Genomic DNA, 16,657 nt, shown 5'->3' on the forward strand with positions numbered 1-16,657 from the left:
TTCGAACATTTTTGACTCATCTTTTCGAATCGAATCCACGTTTCATCTGTTCGGGTTAAGTAAACCGCCATAATGCAAGAATTTGGAGGTCAAAAAATCCTGGCGTCATCGTCGTCGAACGTGAAAGAGGCTCACCGTAACCGAATGTGTTTTGTGCCATTTCTGTTCATAAAGTTTATGGACCTGTCTTATTTGCTGAGGAAGCTGTGACAGGGACGTGATACCTGGACATGCTGCAAAACTGGTTGTTTCCTCGACTTGACGAAGATTCCAAAGATTTCATTTTTATGCATTACGGCGCCCTGCCTCACCTTCACTTTGAGGTGCGGCGTTATCATAGCAACACCATCACACAACTTGGATTGGGATAGGTGGACAACAGGGTCGTATTCATTGCTTTTGGTCTCCTAGGTCATCAGTCCACACACTTTGTGATTAGTTTCTGTGCGGGTACATAAAAGTCAGAGTGTTTGTGCCACCTGTGGCAGAGCTGAGAAATCGAGCTGTTAAAGCTGTCGATTCAATAAAAGGGACCTGTTGATTCGTGTGTGGAATGAAATGGACTACCGTTACACTGTTTCTCGATCAACGCATGGTGCTCATGTTGCGTGTGCTGTATAGTGTCTGAGCGAACATAAAATTTTGAACCATCCTCTATTCAGTGACATGAGCAACGTATCTTTTATAGCTGTCTATAATAAGAAAACTGAAATGTGTTCTTTCTTTTGAATGACCCTGTATAATTATCTGTTCGCTTACTTACCACAAATATCTTACTTTCGTGAAAATACTTGCACGACAGTAAAAAACTGTGTAATATATAACGAACAAATGCACAACACAAAATACAGCGTAATGCAACCGCCCTTTGATAGAAAAGTGTTGCAGGAACAGGTCAGCACAGCGTTGTCCTGCTGCTCTTCGACTGCATTCGCAGAATTAGGTTCATGTCGGCCAACTTATCCATATTGCTGTGGATCACTGTTGACGTCCAACCAAGACTGCAGGCAAAACATAACCCGAACAGAACTGAATGCAAGCTTGAGGGCGGAGATAGTAGTGGACATCACTGTTGTCGACAGCAGGCACCGTTAAGTGCAAACGAGACGCACAGAGCATGCTGTCGACGTTTGCATTGGTGAGCTGACGTTATCTGCGCAACACAGACACAAGGACAAATTACGGTAAGAAATAAAACGAAATGTAATTACTCTGTAAGAAGCGACCGGTAACCACGGGTCCTATGTGCGGAAATACTCAGAAAATATACCTGGACAACCTCCGAAATTTTGTCGGTCAAGTCTGGATTCGTGCTGTACGCGAAAAGTCGTAACGCCGAGAGAGGAAAAGCGAAGTGTTTTGAGAGATAGAAGTATCGACATATAGTGTATGGACTAATAGTAAATCCCCGGTACAAACAAATGTGACGTATTATGCGTAACTGGGCGAAAAGGCCACGTAGTGTTAGATTACACCATGGACGGTGAATAACTGTAATAAGTAAATAAATAAAAAATAAGAGATTGCGGTTTGAAGTAATTAAGATGGAAAGACCCTACACAATTTGTACCTGGGGAAGAAGATGCAATGCCGAAGTCCACAGTAGGACTGTTGATATTTTTAAAAATATAGATAATCCGATATAGATATATTGTGATAATATCGTTATCGACCTTCGATTTATCGGAACAGGTACCGATATATCGACGGAAAAAAATCGACTTACCGGTCGATAAAATTATCGGCTGCACATTATAAATATACTGCCTTGTTTTAGATCTTTGTATTTAAGTACAGATTTATTATTAGACATTCTCTACATCAACAAGCTAACTGCCTGCTTATCCTCCTTAGAGTAAGAACTGAAAAGAAAACGATGTACATCCACGCATGGCAATAACCACTTCGCTATCAATGATAACTGCATGTAAGTGGCACAATTAAAGATGTCCGATTGGTCCGTCGTTCGGTTTAGTCACGTATCGGATTCGTCTGGAACACTTCATGCCGGCTTCCCTGTTTTTCATTTCTGGAAACGCCAGTAATATAGCAGTTGCAGTGACAAAATCGGGAGGTGAAGTTAAACGTTGCAGTTTCTGTTGATAGCCCCGATCGCCGATGACGTCATCATTTCCCCTCACACGTCTCCGCCCACCTAAAAACGAATCTTGTCATTTAGACTATGGTCATCTTCTTCAGCAACTGTTTGTGAAGAATGCTGATGTGTAGAAATAGCACGGTAGTTGCGTCAAAAATTGTTAAAGCAACTGGTTTGCCATTTCTCTACATCGGAACTCTTGGTTATTCCATTGACACTGCCACCCCTCCTCCCAACCCCCCCTCTCCCCCCAGTGCAATCGGACTTTTTCTTTGTGCCACCTATACTCGTTTACACAGTAAAAGAGAAAGGCCGGCCGCGGTGGTCTCGCGGTTGTAAGCGCGCAGTCCGGAACCGTGCGACTGCTACGGTCGCAGGTTCGAATCCTGCCTCGGGCATGGATGTGTGTGATGTCCTTAGGTTAGTTATGTTTAAGTAGTTCTAAGTTCTAGGGGACTGATGACCACAGCTGTTAAGTCCCATAGTGCTCAGAGCCATTTGAACCATTTTTGAAAAGAGAAAGACTGGACGTCATGGGAGCTCAGAGAGTAGTAAGACTCCTTCACACAGTGAAAAGTTATCGCCATTTCGATATCGATGTATTAGTATACCGAATAAGAAATATCGCCGAAATTTATCGATATCATTTTATAAAATATCGGTGTTATATCAGCAGACCTAGCCCACAGAAATATTTCCAACTAAATATGATTAATCCACGTATGAGGTATATTACCAAATCTTTATCTGGCCGATTATTCACTGCTAATCAAAGTCAGGCAACCAAGCCAGGTACAGTACATACTAGATACAGAGAAGAAAAAAAAGAGCTGTCCGTTTTATTGGGGATTCGCGAATTCTAAGTGAGATCGTCGTGGAAATTCTCTGTCTGGGGCAGTGCCAGAGGCTACAAGAGAGGTGTTACGCATCACAAAAAAGGTATTGCTTTGTCCCGTAGATAGACTGTCTCACGAAATGACGATAGCAGTAAAGTCGGAGAAATTCCAACCTGTACAGATGTACACTGAGAACACCAGTCACGATTGGAGGGGCCAGACATGGAAGAGAGGGGATGGAAAGTTGGATGGGGGAGAAGCCATGGTAGTGGAACACAATTTATCCTCCACCACACACTAAGTACCTTGCGGAATATAAATAGGGATGTACAGTGTTTGACAAACCTCGAGAGATTGATCGTGGTTGTTTGATAAGTGTTTCGATATCAAGAACCATTATTGTCCAGTGGGTCACTATAAGAATATTCTTTGATTTGCTAGTATGATTACCTTTGCGGCTGTGTTGAACGACATACGGGCGAAAATTTATGTAATACATTTTGCGTCGTGCCTGTCCAGAAAATGTCCCCTTCACCTCGCGGCACTCGCTGTTGACAGCAAAGTTAAATGACCACCTGCCTCACGGAACTTAAGCTTAGAACCTTATATTGCGTTTTGTTTCCTGTAGTGTTAGTTGTACGTAAAGAGCGACCGGAAATTTTTGTGCGTTGTCAGACATCGAGCCTGGGAGCAAAGAGGCGACAGGACATATAGCTATGCTCTCTGCTGCGCGTGCCAGAAGTGAAAAGAATTTGTGCACTCGGTGACCCAAAACAAACGTACGTATCTGAAATGAACAGCACTTATTTACTTTGTAAGGAGAAACCAGTTTTATTACATGAAAAAAATTTCTGATAGTACACCAATTTCAGTGATTATTAAGATTTAAAGAAATCACGTGCGATACGGTACTTATTTCATGTAGTTTTCATTTCTTCGCTGAAAATCCGTTTACACGCTATCCGGCGTCTCAAGACTCGTTTTTGACACTTTCTGGTCGATTACTTACTTCATTCTGACTGGGGGAGAGATTTTTAAGAGCGCACATTTGATTTTAGTTTATCTTGGAGTCCGTGGCTTGACACTTCTTGGAGAGATGCAGTGAGCTACGTCCGCACTGAGTTGTGTTGCAAATTCATGTTGGATGTAAGCATTTTGTATGTTGGGCATACGTCGTCTTGTCATATGTGGAGACCAGCAAATGCATACGTGACATTCAGCAGGGACTGCCCCGGAAACAATATGGTATTCATCTTGAAAAAAATGTGCGGGGAAAAGTGCTAGCGGCACGCCAGACTGTAGTGGAAAATTTCCCGCGAAGTTTTCGGGGATTCTCGTTTGCACAGTAAGTAACATCTCCATTATTAATCCACCGGTACCAACTCAAATTGGAGTGAGTTTCCCAGCACACGATTATTGCATATCCATTTTATTCGAACAGCTTTTTCCATTCGAATGACAAGGCCTTGTTGTAGTTTAGAATTTAACGCCATAAACTGATAAACGCGCGTATTATACAGATGTTTCAAATCGTATCGCATAATTTTGTGATCTGATAAACGACTTAAACTTAACCCAAGTGCACCTCTGCGTGCGGACAGCCATGGTCTCAGAATCCTCGATTGCTTTACTCTTTCGATGTTTTTTCCGAATTCATTACAGTCTTATTTGGAGCTAGGAGGTTTACAATATTTTACGTGTTCTTCTAATACAGCGAACCAACCGGAGAATCATGCTGCGACTTGGATTATTATCTCTGCCAGTAAGCTTGAAATGAACAGAAAAAAGCCTAAGCAGCCTTGGCAGACTCACCATTTCACGCATACACGCCGTATGTAAAGAAGTGTTGCTCCATCGTCTCCTGTCTCTACTGGAATGGTCTTGTGTAGAGCGGTCAATGACCACTGGATATCCAATCCTACCTGCCTAGAAGAGACACACTGGCAATTTCGGAAATGGGCTATTCCTGTTAGCCACCTTGAGGTTTTCAAGAGTGAGGCATATGCTATACAACATGCGTTTCTACTGGTGTGCTAGTATTCTCAGTCCAGTGCACTCACAAAGGCGACTGGTAAACAAATTGAACGAGTTGCTCAGTAAGGAACAGCTAGAGACAAAAATTACTGCTCAGAAACAACAAACCAATCAGAAAACATCGTCTGAAGGTTTAATTACATTTTCCATTCTGTAGATGGAGAAAGCGATCTATTTTCAAAAACACTTTATTGACAACTAGCTTTTCATCCGAAGTTTCCCCCACGTACGCATCTCTCTGTCTCGTGATGGCTGGGTGTTGTGTGCTGTCCTTAGGTTAGTTAGGTTTAAGTAGTTCTAAGTTCTAGGGGACTGATGACCATAGATGTTAAGTCCCATAGTGCTCAGAGCCCTCTCTCTCTCCCTCTGTCTCAACAATACACACACACACACACACACACACACACACACACACACACACAAACACTGATATACTCACACGTTATGTCTCTCTTTCTCAGTGCTGGGGTAAGCGATTTTCACGTTGTATTCAGATTCGCCATCCCGCACAGCGGTGACACATTCTGCATAACCTCATGTCGATGGTGTCGTTGGTGATCTGTTTCATTTATTGGCATCAGTTTGCTGTTTTTCCATTCCGTTTAATGTGTCCAATAGACATCTATTTGTTTGAAGCATTTTCATAACAGTGGCTTGCAGCTATCTACGGAGTATTCAAAAAGTCTCTCCGCTTTGCCGTATGATTGTTAGCCGCGCGTGCCGTTTGACGCAGTGAATATACCGAAATGAAACCCAGCGAAATACAAGTCATTAATTTATTGATAATCATTTTTATTTACAAATTTTCACATTAAATGTTGAAAGTGTCCCACCTGTTGTTGAACATACAATTCAATTCGTCATATCATGTTTCCAAACACAAACTGTAACATTTCTTCTGGAACAGAAGAAGTGAAAGTGGATATCGCAGTTCTCAATTCATCGATGGATTTTGGACGTTTTTTATAGACAATTGCCCTCGCTGCACCCCAGAAGAAAAAATCAGGTGGTGTTAGGTCAGGCCATCGTGGAGGTCAAAGTCCCTGTGAAGTTATGCGACCACTAAAAACATTAGCAAGCAGTGACATTGAAACGCGAGTTGTATGCGCAGTTGCAGCATCTTGTTGAAAATAACCGTTCAGTATTTCACTTAACACAAGTTCTCCTCTGAATGGGTACAGAATATCACTGCAGTATCGTTGTGCGTTCATTGTTTCGTTGAAAAATATGGAACTCACAATCAGACGTTTAGAAATTGCAATCCAAGCTCCTATTTTCACAGAACGAAGTGGTTCCTCATGAATACACAGTGGATTTGCAGTACTCCACATACGAGAATTTTGTGAGTTCATGTACCCCGATAAATGAAACCACGCCTCATCAGTGAAAAATGTTTCATTAAGAATATCCCTTTCATTTTGTTCAACGAAATTTTTGAACCATTGACAATAATGCAGTCTCTTGCAATGATCAGTATTTTTCAGTTCTTGCACGACTGTCACTTTGTATGGGAAAAGTTCTCTAATTTTTTCCTTACAGTTGTTTGGGCAGTTCCGAGACTAACATCGATTTCCTGGGCGAGTTTTCTTACTGACTTGTTCGGACTCACGGAAATTTTATCGTAAATATCGAGTAGTGTATCCTCAGACAAAACGCTAGGACGACCACTTCTCGGTTCATCTGTCACTGAACCCGTACTTGGAAATTTGTTAATCAAATCTCGCACAGCATCGCGATGTGGGAGTGTTGTCTCCGGAAAAACTTAATCAAATGTTTGATGAACTGAAACTGTGTATCTACCTCCAGCTTTGAACACTTGTTCGACTAAAAACACACGTTCACCAATCGTTAGCATTTAAAAAACAGTGACAAAAACGAAACAAACGAATAAAGGAGCTAAACTTAAACGTTCACGTCAACACGTAACGACACACACCAACGATACTACTGACGCTGGCTGAGATGAACGGAACAGTGGAATGCTGGGAGAGTCCACTTGAAGGGAAGTAACGCAGGCAGGCGAACAATCATACGGCACTCGCGGCTGACAATCATGCGGCACTGCGGAGAGACTTTTTGAACACCCCGTAATTCTACGCTGCTCTACGCCATCCTCCAGATAGGCTGTTAAACGTATCTCTGCTATTCAGTTATGTGGCTTTATCTTGGACCCGAAACACTCTGATAAAATTACTGCCTTCCCGCGGGACTCATTCTCGCAAGTTCGTTGACGCGTTGAATAACTGAGATACACTCTAAAACGAAGAAGAAAAAAACGGCGCACCACGAAGTAATTACCGTATTGGGATGTGTGAAGTAGATGTAAAGACAACTAAATGATTCCAGCATCAGAAAAAATTGGATAATTTATTCAAGAGGCATTGAGCAAGTTAATAACACATTGGTCCACCTCTGGATCATACGCAAGCAGTTATTCGACTTGACATTGATTGATAGAGTTGGTAGATGTCCTCCTGAGAGATATCGTGCCAAATTTTATTAAGTTGGCACCTTAGGTCGTCAAAATCCTGAACTGATTGGTGGGCCTGCCCATAATGCTCCCTGCGTTCTCAGTTTGGGAGAGATCCAGCGACCTTGCTGGCCAAGGTAGGATTCGGCAAGCATGGACACAAGCAGTAGAAACTGTAGACGTGTGCGAGCAGGCATTATCATGCTGAGATGTAAGCCCGGATGGCTTGACTTGAAGTGCAACAAAACAGGGCGTAGAACATCGTTGACATATCGCTGTCCTGTACGGATGCCGCAGATGAGAACCAAAGGTGTCCTGCTATGAAGAGATTTGGGACGACAGACCATCACTCATAGCTGTCAGGCCGTATGGCAGGTGACAGTGAGGTTGGTATCCCACCGCTGCCTGGTGCATCCCCCGAGACGTTTGTCATTGGGACTCGAAGCGGCACTCATCACTAAAGACCACTGCAGTCAACGCGATTCCCGGCTGAAGAGGTTCCTAGAGACGTCCCTGCCAGCGGTGGGATGCCAGCCCAAATGTCGCCCGCCATAATGCCGGACGACCAAGAAGGTTGGTCTGAGGTGTCAATTCCTTTCATAGCAGGGCCCTTTTTAGCATCCACGACATCCAAACCGCTGAGCGGTACGTGTACGATATTCTAGCCCTATTTTGTTCCCCTTCGAGGCAAGGCATCCTAGACTTGTATTGTATTGTATGTTAACCTGGGACCTATACGGTGAGGATCCGTCCCCGCCGTAGCCGCAGTGGTCCACAACCCCACGACGACTACCGCAGTCCACTTCACCCCTCTGCCGCCCCACACCGAACCCAGAGTTATTGTGCGGTTCGGCCCCCTGTGGACCCCCCAGGGAACCTCACACCAGACGAGTGTAACCCCCTATGTTTGCGTGGTAGAGTATTGATGGTGTACGCGTATGTGGAGAACTTGTTTGCGCGGCAATCGCCGACATAGTGTAACTGAGGCGGAATAAGGGGAAACAGCCCGCATTCGCCGAGGCAGATGGAAAAACGCCTAAAAACCATCCAGAGACTGGCTAGTTCACCGGACCTCGACACAAATACGCCGGGCGGATTCGTGCCAGGGACCAGGCACTCCTTCCCGCTCGGAAAGCCGTGCGTTAGACCGCACGGCCAACCGGGCGGGCCATCCTAGACTTACGTTTCAGCAAGATACGGTGAGAGATTCTACTGTTTGTCTTCATGCTTTCCAAGGCCCACATTGACCGGTAAGATCACCAGATCTCGCCTCAGTTGAGAATATAGGGAACATTATGGGCAGGGCCCACCAATCGGCGTGGGACTTTGACGAGCAAACGCACCAGTTGAACAGAATTTGGCACGCTGTCCCTCAGGATAATATCGAACAACTCTAATCAACTATTACCAAGCTGAATAACCGCTTGCGTAAGAACCAACGCGTTATTGATTTGGTCATTTTTGAAACTTTTTCTCTTGAAAAAATTCGTCCAATTCTTCTGGAATTGTAATCATTTGCTTGTCTGTACATGTACATCACATCTACTAATTTGCGTCCCACCGTCTACCCGGTGGTGTAATGTTGCAAAGGGAAGTGGCGTATAGCTACTCAACGTGGGTTAACAGTGTATCTCAAAAAATTAAAATAATACAAACTTTCAAATTTAGAGAACTCTGAAATAATCCGAATTCTCTGAAAATGTAATGAAGGAAGGAGGAAAAGATACCCAGTGGAAAAATTTTCCTATCGGAGCACAGAAAAGGTGAATATGCTCCTGTTTAGGAGACAGACTGAAAAGCTGCCTTACTCTGCCTTCATCGGCACCTTTAAAATTTTTCCCAAAAATTTTGGCATACAGATATGTTCGTGTTTTTTTATGCTGAGAGAGATCGATACAGTGGCAGTGGGGAAACGACCGAAAAGTAATATATGGAAGAAAGCAGACTATGGTTGTGGTAGAGAAAGAGCGAAGGCCACAATGGCAGTGTGAGAGAAAGAGAGGGTGACAGTGGCAGTGGAACGTAGTTGAGAGTGGCGGAACAGTGCTAGGGAAAAGAGCGAAGGGGACAGTGCCAGTGGGAGAGGGATAGAGAGGAGGAGTAAGTGGAAGTGGGTGAGAGCTAGTGATAATGGGAGAGAGAGTGTGTGACAACGACAGCGAGGAAGAGAGAGATAGTGACATTGAGAAGAGACAAAAGGAGTGGGAAGGAATAAATGAAATAATAGCAGTAAGAGAGCAAGAGGTAGGTAGTGACACTGAGAGAGAAAACGGTAGTAGTAGGACAGAACGAATGAGACTGTGGCTGTGGGACAGGATAGAGTAACAATTAGAGAGACACGAGGAGATAGTGCGACCAGGTTCGGCTGAATAAGTGAATGAGAATGGGCAAGTAGGGTGGATCGGTATGAGCGTCTAACAGTGATGGGCTGATCGGTGGGAGCGATCTACAGTTAGTGGACCTTGTGAGAGTGAGAGATGAGCTGGATGTTAAAAAAAAAAAAGGCCTCAAAATGTTTACATTCCAGAATTTTTGGGAAAGTTTTTGAAGGTGCTGACGAAGGTAAATGAAGCAGCTGATATCCCACATTTCAATCAGAGACTTTCAAACAGGAGCCTATTCGCCTTTTCTGTGCTCCGACAGGGTGATTCACGAAGATATGCAAATATTTTTTATGTTATTCTACAACTAAAACAAAAGAATAAAAGTTTATATAAACATAGGTCGGAAAATGTTTAGTTACGGAGTTACGGTTAATAAAAGATTTTGCCTGAAATCTAGCAACTTCGCTAATATGAAGCGATCCCAAAACAGTACGCGGTTTAAATAAAGCAAGATTTCCATTTATTTTGTTGTTATTGATCTGGTGAATCTAATAAAACATGTCCCAGACGTGTATCTGCAGTAGTTTTCCAGAATATCCAGGGAGGCAAAGATTATTACACAAGTAAATTTGTTTACGTTCCATTAAGAATGTAGAAACGTTTATGTGATTGTTGGCAACCGTTAGTGAGTTGTTTCAGTCGTTTCCTAACCTTAAAACGTTTAGTTTTCTGAAACCATCATTATTATCATCATTATTCCAAAATTAAATTCTGTAAAACTTCTGTTGACAGCTTTGTGCAATAGTCTGGAATTTAAAAAAGAAATTAAATATTTTACAAAATTACTTCTTTGCTTCTCTGGATGTCCTGGAAAACTACTGCAGATACACATCTGGGACATGTTTTATAAGATTCATCAGATCAATAACAACAAAATGTGTGGAATCGTGCTTTACTTTAATCTCGTACAGTTTTTCGATAGCTTCATATTAGCGAAGTTGCTGAATTTCACATTTGCGGACCTAATATTTATAGAACTTTTTCTTTAAAAAAATGGGTCTGAGCACTATGGGACTTAACTGCTGTGGTCATCAGTCCCCTAGAACTTAGAACTACTTAAACCTAACTAACCTAAGGACATCACACACATCCATGCCCGAGGCAGGATTCGAACCTGCGACCGTAGCGGTCGCGCAGTTCCAGACTGTAGCGCCTAGAACCGCTCGGCCACTCAGGCCGGCTCTTTTTATTTAGTTTTACTTGTAGAATAAAGCATTACAATATTTGCATATCTTTGTGAATCACCCTTTATATATATATATACTCCTGGAAATGGAAAAAAGAACACATTGACACCGGTGTGTCAGACCCACCATACTTGCTCCGGACACTGCGAGAGGGCTGTACAAGCAATGATCACACGCACGGCACAGCGGACACACCAGGAACCGCGGTGTTGGCCGTCGAATGGCGCTAGCTGCGCAGCATTTGTGCACCGCCGCCGTCAGTGTCAGCCAGTTTGCCGTGGCATACGGAGCTCCATCGCAGTCTTTAACACTGGTAGCATGCCGCGACAGCGTGGACGTGAACCGTATGTGCAGTTGACGGACTTTGAGCGAGGGCGTATAGTGGGCATGCGGGAGGCCGGGTGGACGTACCGCCGAATTGCTCACCACGTGGGGCTTGAGGTCTCCACAGTACATCGATGTTGTCGCCAGTGGTCGGCGGAATGTGCACGTGCCCGTCGACCTGGGACCGGACCGCAGCGACGCACGGATGCACGCCAAGACCGTAGGATCCTACGCAGTGCCGTAGGGGACCGCACCGCCACTTCCCAGCAAATTAGGGACACTGTTGCTCCTGGGGTATCGGCGAGGACCATTCGCAACCGTCTCCATGAAGCTGGGCTACGGTCCCGCACACCGTTAGGCCGTCCTCCGCTCACGCCCCAACATGGTGCAGCCCGCCTCCAGTGGTGTCGCGACAGGCGTGAATGGAGGGACGAATGGAGACGTGTCGTCTTCAGCGATGAGAGTCGCTTCTGCCTTGGTGCCAATGATGGTCGTATGCGTGTTTGGCGCCGTGCAGGTGAGCGCCACAATCAGGACTGCTTTTACCGAGGCACACAGGGCCAACACCCGGCATCATGGTGTGGGGAGCGATCTCCTACACTGGCCGTACACTACTGGTGATCGTCGAGGGGACACTGAATAGTGCACGGTACATCCAAACCGTCATCGAACCCATCGTTCTACCATTCCTAGACCGGCAAGGGAACTTGCTGTTCCAACAGGACAATGCACGTCCGCATGTATCCCGTGCCACCCAACGTGCTCTAGAAGGTGTAAGTCAACTACCCTGGCCAGCAAGATCTCCGGATCTGTCCCCCATTGAGCATGTTTGGGACTGGATGAAGCGTCGTCTCACGCGGTCTGCACGTCCAGCACGAACGCTGGTCCAACTGAGGCGCCAGGTGGAAATGGCATGGCAAGCCGTTCCACAGGACTACATCCAGCATCTCTACGATCGTCTCCATGGGAGAATAGCAGCCTGCATTGCTGCGAAAGGTGGATATACACTGTACTAGTGCCGACATTGTGCATGCTCTGTTGCCTGTGTCTATGTGCCTGTGGTTCTGTCAGTGTGATCATGTGATGTATCTGACCCCAGGAATGTGTCAATAAGGTTTCCCCTTCCTGGGACAATGAATTCACGGTGTTCTTATTTCAATTTCCAGGAGTATATATGCACCAAGAGTAACTCCGAAAGTATGATAGTAGCTGATAAGTTTGTGGGACAGAAGATGCATGGGACAACGGGGACCACAATATGACGTTGGTTTTAGTTGCTAGATGGGTTCGCGTCAGAGATATGAAGGTCATCTTTGTTTTTTTTGTTTTTTATGGGATGCTATAGTTTGGCTATCGAGACGAATCCAATGATGCGTAACAGTGAGGTGTTTGAAGGTCAACGAAGGTCACAATTGTGGCATGAACGTCCATTTACAGAAGGTGTTCGAAGTGATGACCATTGGTATCAATGCGGTGCTGCAATCTTCTTATCATAGATTGAGTGGTATTTCTTATCACATCGGCACTTTGCGAAGCATATGCCCTGACAGTTCTCTCTCGCCTACCTTCAGGTGTAGTTGGAACGTCTCTATAAACAATGTATTTTACAAATGCCCCCAAGAAAAAAACCCATAGGTGTCAAGTCTGGCGAACGAGTCGGCCACGACACATCTCCTTTGATTTCAATCCAACGATTTGGCAATTGTCTCTGCAACTTATTTCTAGCCATCAGCTAAAAATGTGCCGGACACCTGTCGTGTTGGTACCACATTCTGTTCATTGTTCGTAAAGGTATCTCTTCCAATAACAGACCTAATTTTTTTCCAGTAATTTGGTGTACTTCCTACCATTAAGATTTCGATGAAATAGGGGCCTATAGTTCTGTCCTGCAGAATCCCACATCGTACATTCACCGACCACGGTTTTTGGTGTGCAACTTGCCGCAACCAACATGGAATTTCAGTGCTCAATAATGCATGTTATGCAGATTAACATTTCCATGGTTCGTGAATGTAGCGTTGTCAGTAAATAAAATCAAATTAATAAATGTGTCATCCCTCTAAATCTGAAGTTGAGCCCATCGGCAGAATTCAATGCGACGCGTACAATCCGTACCAGTTAATTCTTGGTGGAGACTGACATGATAAGGATGATATTTATGGAAATGCAGAACACGAGCATCACTACTCTGGCTCACGCCAGATTCCCTTTCGATTTGACGCGAACTAACACAAGGATCTCGAACCACAGTGGCAAGAGTGCCCATTTCCGTTTTTCTTTTTTCTTTTTTTTTCTTTTTGCCGGATATGTTTCCGATGGGTTAAAGATCCAGTTGTTCTCAATTTATCATACACATATTTAAAGGTACGACGTGTAGGGTGAGAACGTTGAGGATATCTTTCACCGTATAAGTCTCTAGCTCTCACTGAATTTCGTTGGCATTCTCCGTAAAGGTGAAGCATATCGACTTGTTCTTCGAAAGAATACATCATTCACATTCGCTTGATTCGACGATACTAGTCTTACCGTTCCTATTAGTGTGGTATTGCGAAACCGTCGAACGGTGTTTACGTGTCAATGGCACGCTAGACTGATACGCCGTATTCGGCGAATATTAACTATTTGCACTAATTGTCAGAGCATGTGCTTCGATAAGTGCCAAAGTGATAAGGAATACCACTCACCCCATGATAAGAAGATAGCAGCACTGCATTGATATCAATGGTTATCACTTCGAATACCTTCTCTGAATGGACGTTCATGTCACCTTTTTGACATTCGTTGACCTTCAAAGACCTTACTGTTATACATAATTGGATTCGTCTCGATAGCCGCTATCAGAAAATAAGTACCAAACTGTAGCATCTCGTGTAAAAAAAAAAAAAAACAACAACAAAGTTGACCTTCATATCTCTGACGCGACCCCACCCAGCAACAAAAAACCAACGTCATATTATGGCTCCCTTTGTCCCATGCAACATTTTTCCCACAAACTTTTCAGCACTATCATATTTTCGCAGTTATTCTACGTGGCAGTAGTTAGTGAGTCACCCTGGAAAAAAAATAATAAATATATATATGCGCCTTAAAAATTCTTTAAATTTAAAAGATTGTATCATTTTAATTTTTTTGGCATACGCACTATTAACCCATGTTGACTAGCTTTACGTCACTGCCCTTTGTTGTAACATTACACCATCGGGTCGACTTTTAACATGCTGGTTGATTACGTCACTTTGTTACACTTAATAGTGTTGCATTTACAATAGCAGCTTTACTGTCAGATACAAAGATACATCGCAGTCACTGCAGGGTAATAGTTCAGTGACACCCTTAGAACTCTTAATGGACAATAAATAACAATTCTTACAAATTTCGATCGATGTATTTTAGCGAATATTCTTGACAAAACTGAAATGTAAAGTAAAAAAATCCTGGGTCTGCTTTAATAAATGTTACGCGCTTGGCTGAGCTTGCTTTGGCCGTAGCCACATCAAATAATGAAATATACGCGATGCACGAAGCAGCAACGCCGGCTCGGAAACAGGAATAGCACTAGCGGGCACGAACGCCAGAGTGTCGCTGGCTCAGACTTCGACCTGTGTTCTTTGAAACTATACCATGCAGGCAGAGCAGTGCCTATTTTTAGACGAGCTGTTGCATTTCACATCAAACGTGACTGCTTACTTTATTTTTATGCTGTTGTGCCCCCTTTGGGAGGTAGTGCGGTTCGAGTACGTTACGTGCACGCCCTAGTCAGCCATTGTGTTTACGTAATTCTGTTGGGATACGAGTCATTATATTGCATGGAATGGGTTTTGGGTCACTTACTGCATCTCCTAATTAGGAACTGACTTGGACGGTTTTGTGAGCAGTAATGATATTCGAATATACGGCGACAATATAGATGAAAAAAAGAGCGGGTGACCTAAACTGAACTAACAACAGAATGCAAAGAAGGTAGACATTGTCCACTGGCACTGCATGAAAAGAGCTCTGAAATGTGTTATCGATATTGCGTGCTGGCTCCTGTGATGGAACCTAATCAGATTATCCTCCTACTAAACTGTGGAAATTTCTCACGGCATTCGTACTCGCTGTACCATCTGCCGCCTGCCTCTTACTTCACTTCGTACGTCACACCTCATCTAACACAGTTTCTACCAAAGTCTGAAATGAAGCGTGGGGTAGAATATCACGGGTTATGAAACCAGAAATGTCACACCTTACAGCCAGGGAAAATATCCAAAGCCCTGCCATAACTCGTACCCGAACGCTAGAATTCTGTAGTTTCGTCTTTTCAGTTCTAATGAATTCAAGCAAGTGGTCTATACTAATTAACTGCAATCTTCTTTTTTTGGCGATTCGATAGAGTAGATGAAATTTCGGAACGAATACCTTGGCATGAGAGTACTCATTAAAATATGTTTATGTTGCAGTAGCCTTCCGTGATAGCGTGACCCGATTGCTTAACTACCCGCAGACCCAATTGACCTTGATCTCTATTAATAAATCGTCCCAGCAGCTGCATCTTGCAGACAGAGCATCGCGATCCGCATCTGAAGCAGCTGTTTCCCGACAGTTTGCACTGCAAGTGACAGACAAAGCACAGAACGCGAACCCAGTGTGGCTGAAGATGTTTCTTGTGATATGTTTAGCAAATTCTGTTTGGCTTGGATGGCGACTATAACGGTAACAGCTACAACATAAATGTGACATTTCAGGAGCCGCCTTTTCTTAAGAGTCTTCTGACAAGGGAACCTCCCCATCGCACCCCCCTCAGATTTAGTTATAAGTTGGCACAGTGGATAGGCCTTGAAAAACTGATCAATCGAGAAAACAGGAAGAAGTTGTGTCGAACTATGAAAAAGTAAGCAAAATATACAAACCGAGTAGTCGATGTGCAAGACATGCAACATCAACGATAAACTGAACTCACGAGCGCCGTGGTCCCGTGGTTAGCGTGAGCAGCTGCGGAACGAGAGGTCCTAGGTTCACGTCTCCCTTCGAGCGAAAAGTTTAATTTTTTATTTTCAGACAATTATCAACGTTCAGGCACTCACACATAATCAACTTCGCTCTCCAAAATTCCATGACATGTTCAGATTTGCTTGGACATAGGCAGGATTTGACGGTCTACACACGGAAAAATTTGAAACATATGTTTTGACAGAGCACAGGGAAAAGTGAGCGACTGCGAAACTGTTGGATTCATTTGTTGCAGTTTATGTGACAAACTGTTATGTTTTCATCACTTTTTTGGGAGTAATTATCACATCCACAAGAAAACCTAAATCGGGCAACGTAGAAGAATGTTTTTACCC

Source organism: Schistocerca cancellata, chromosome 8 (genome assembly GCF_023864275.1).
Source record: "Schistocerca cancellata isolate TAMUIC-IGC-003103 chromosome 8, iqSchCanc2.1, whole genome shotgun sequence".
Lineage (NCBI taxonomy): Eukaryota > Metazoa > Arthropoda > Insecta > Orthoptera > Acrididae > Schistocerca > Schistocerca cancellata.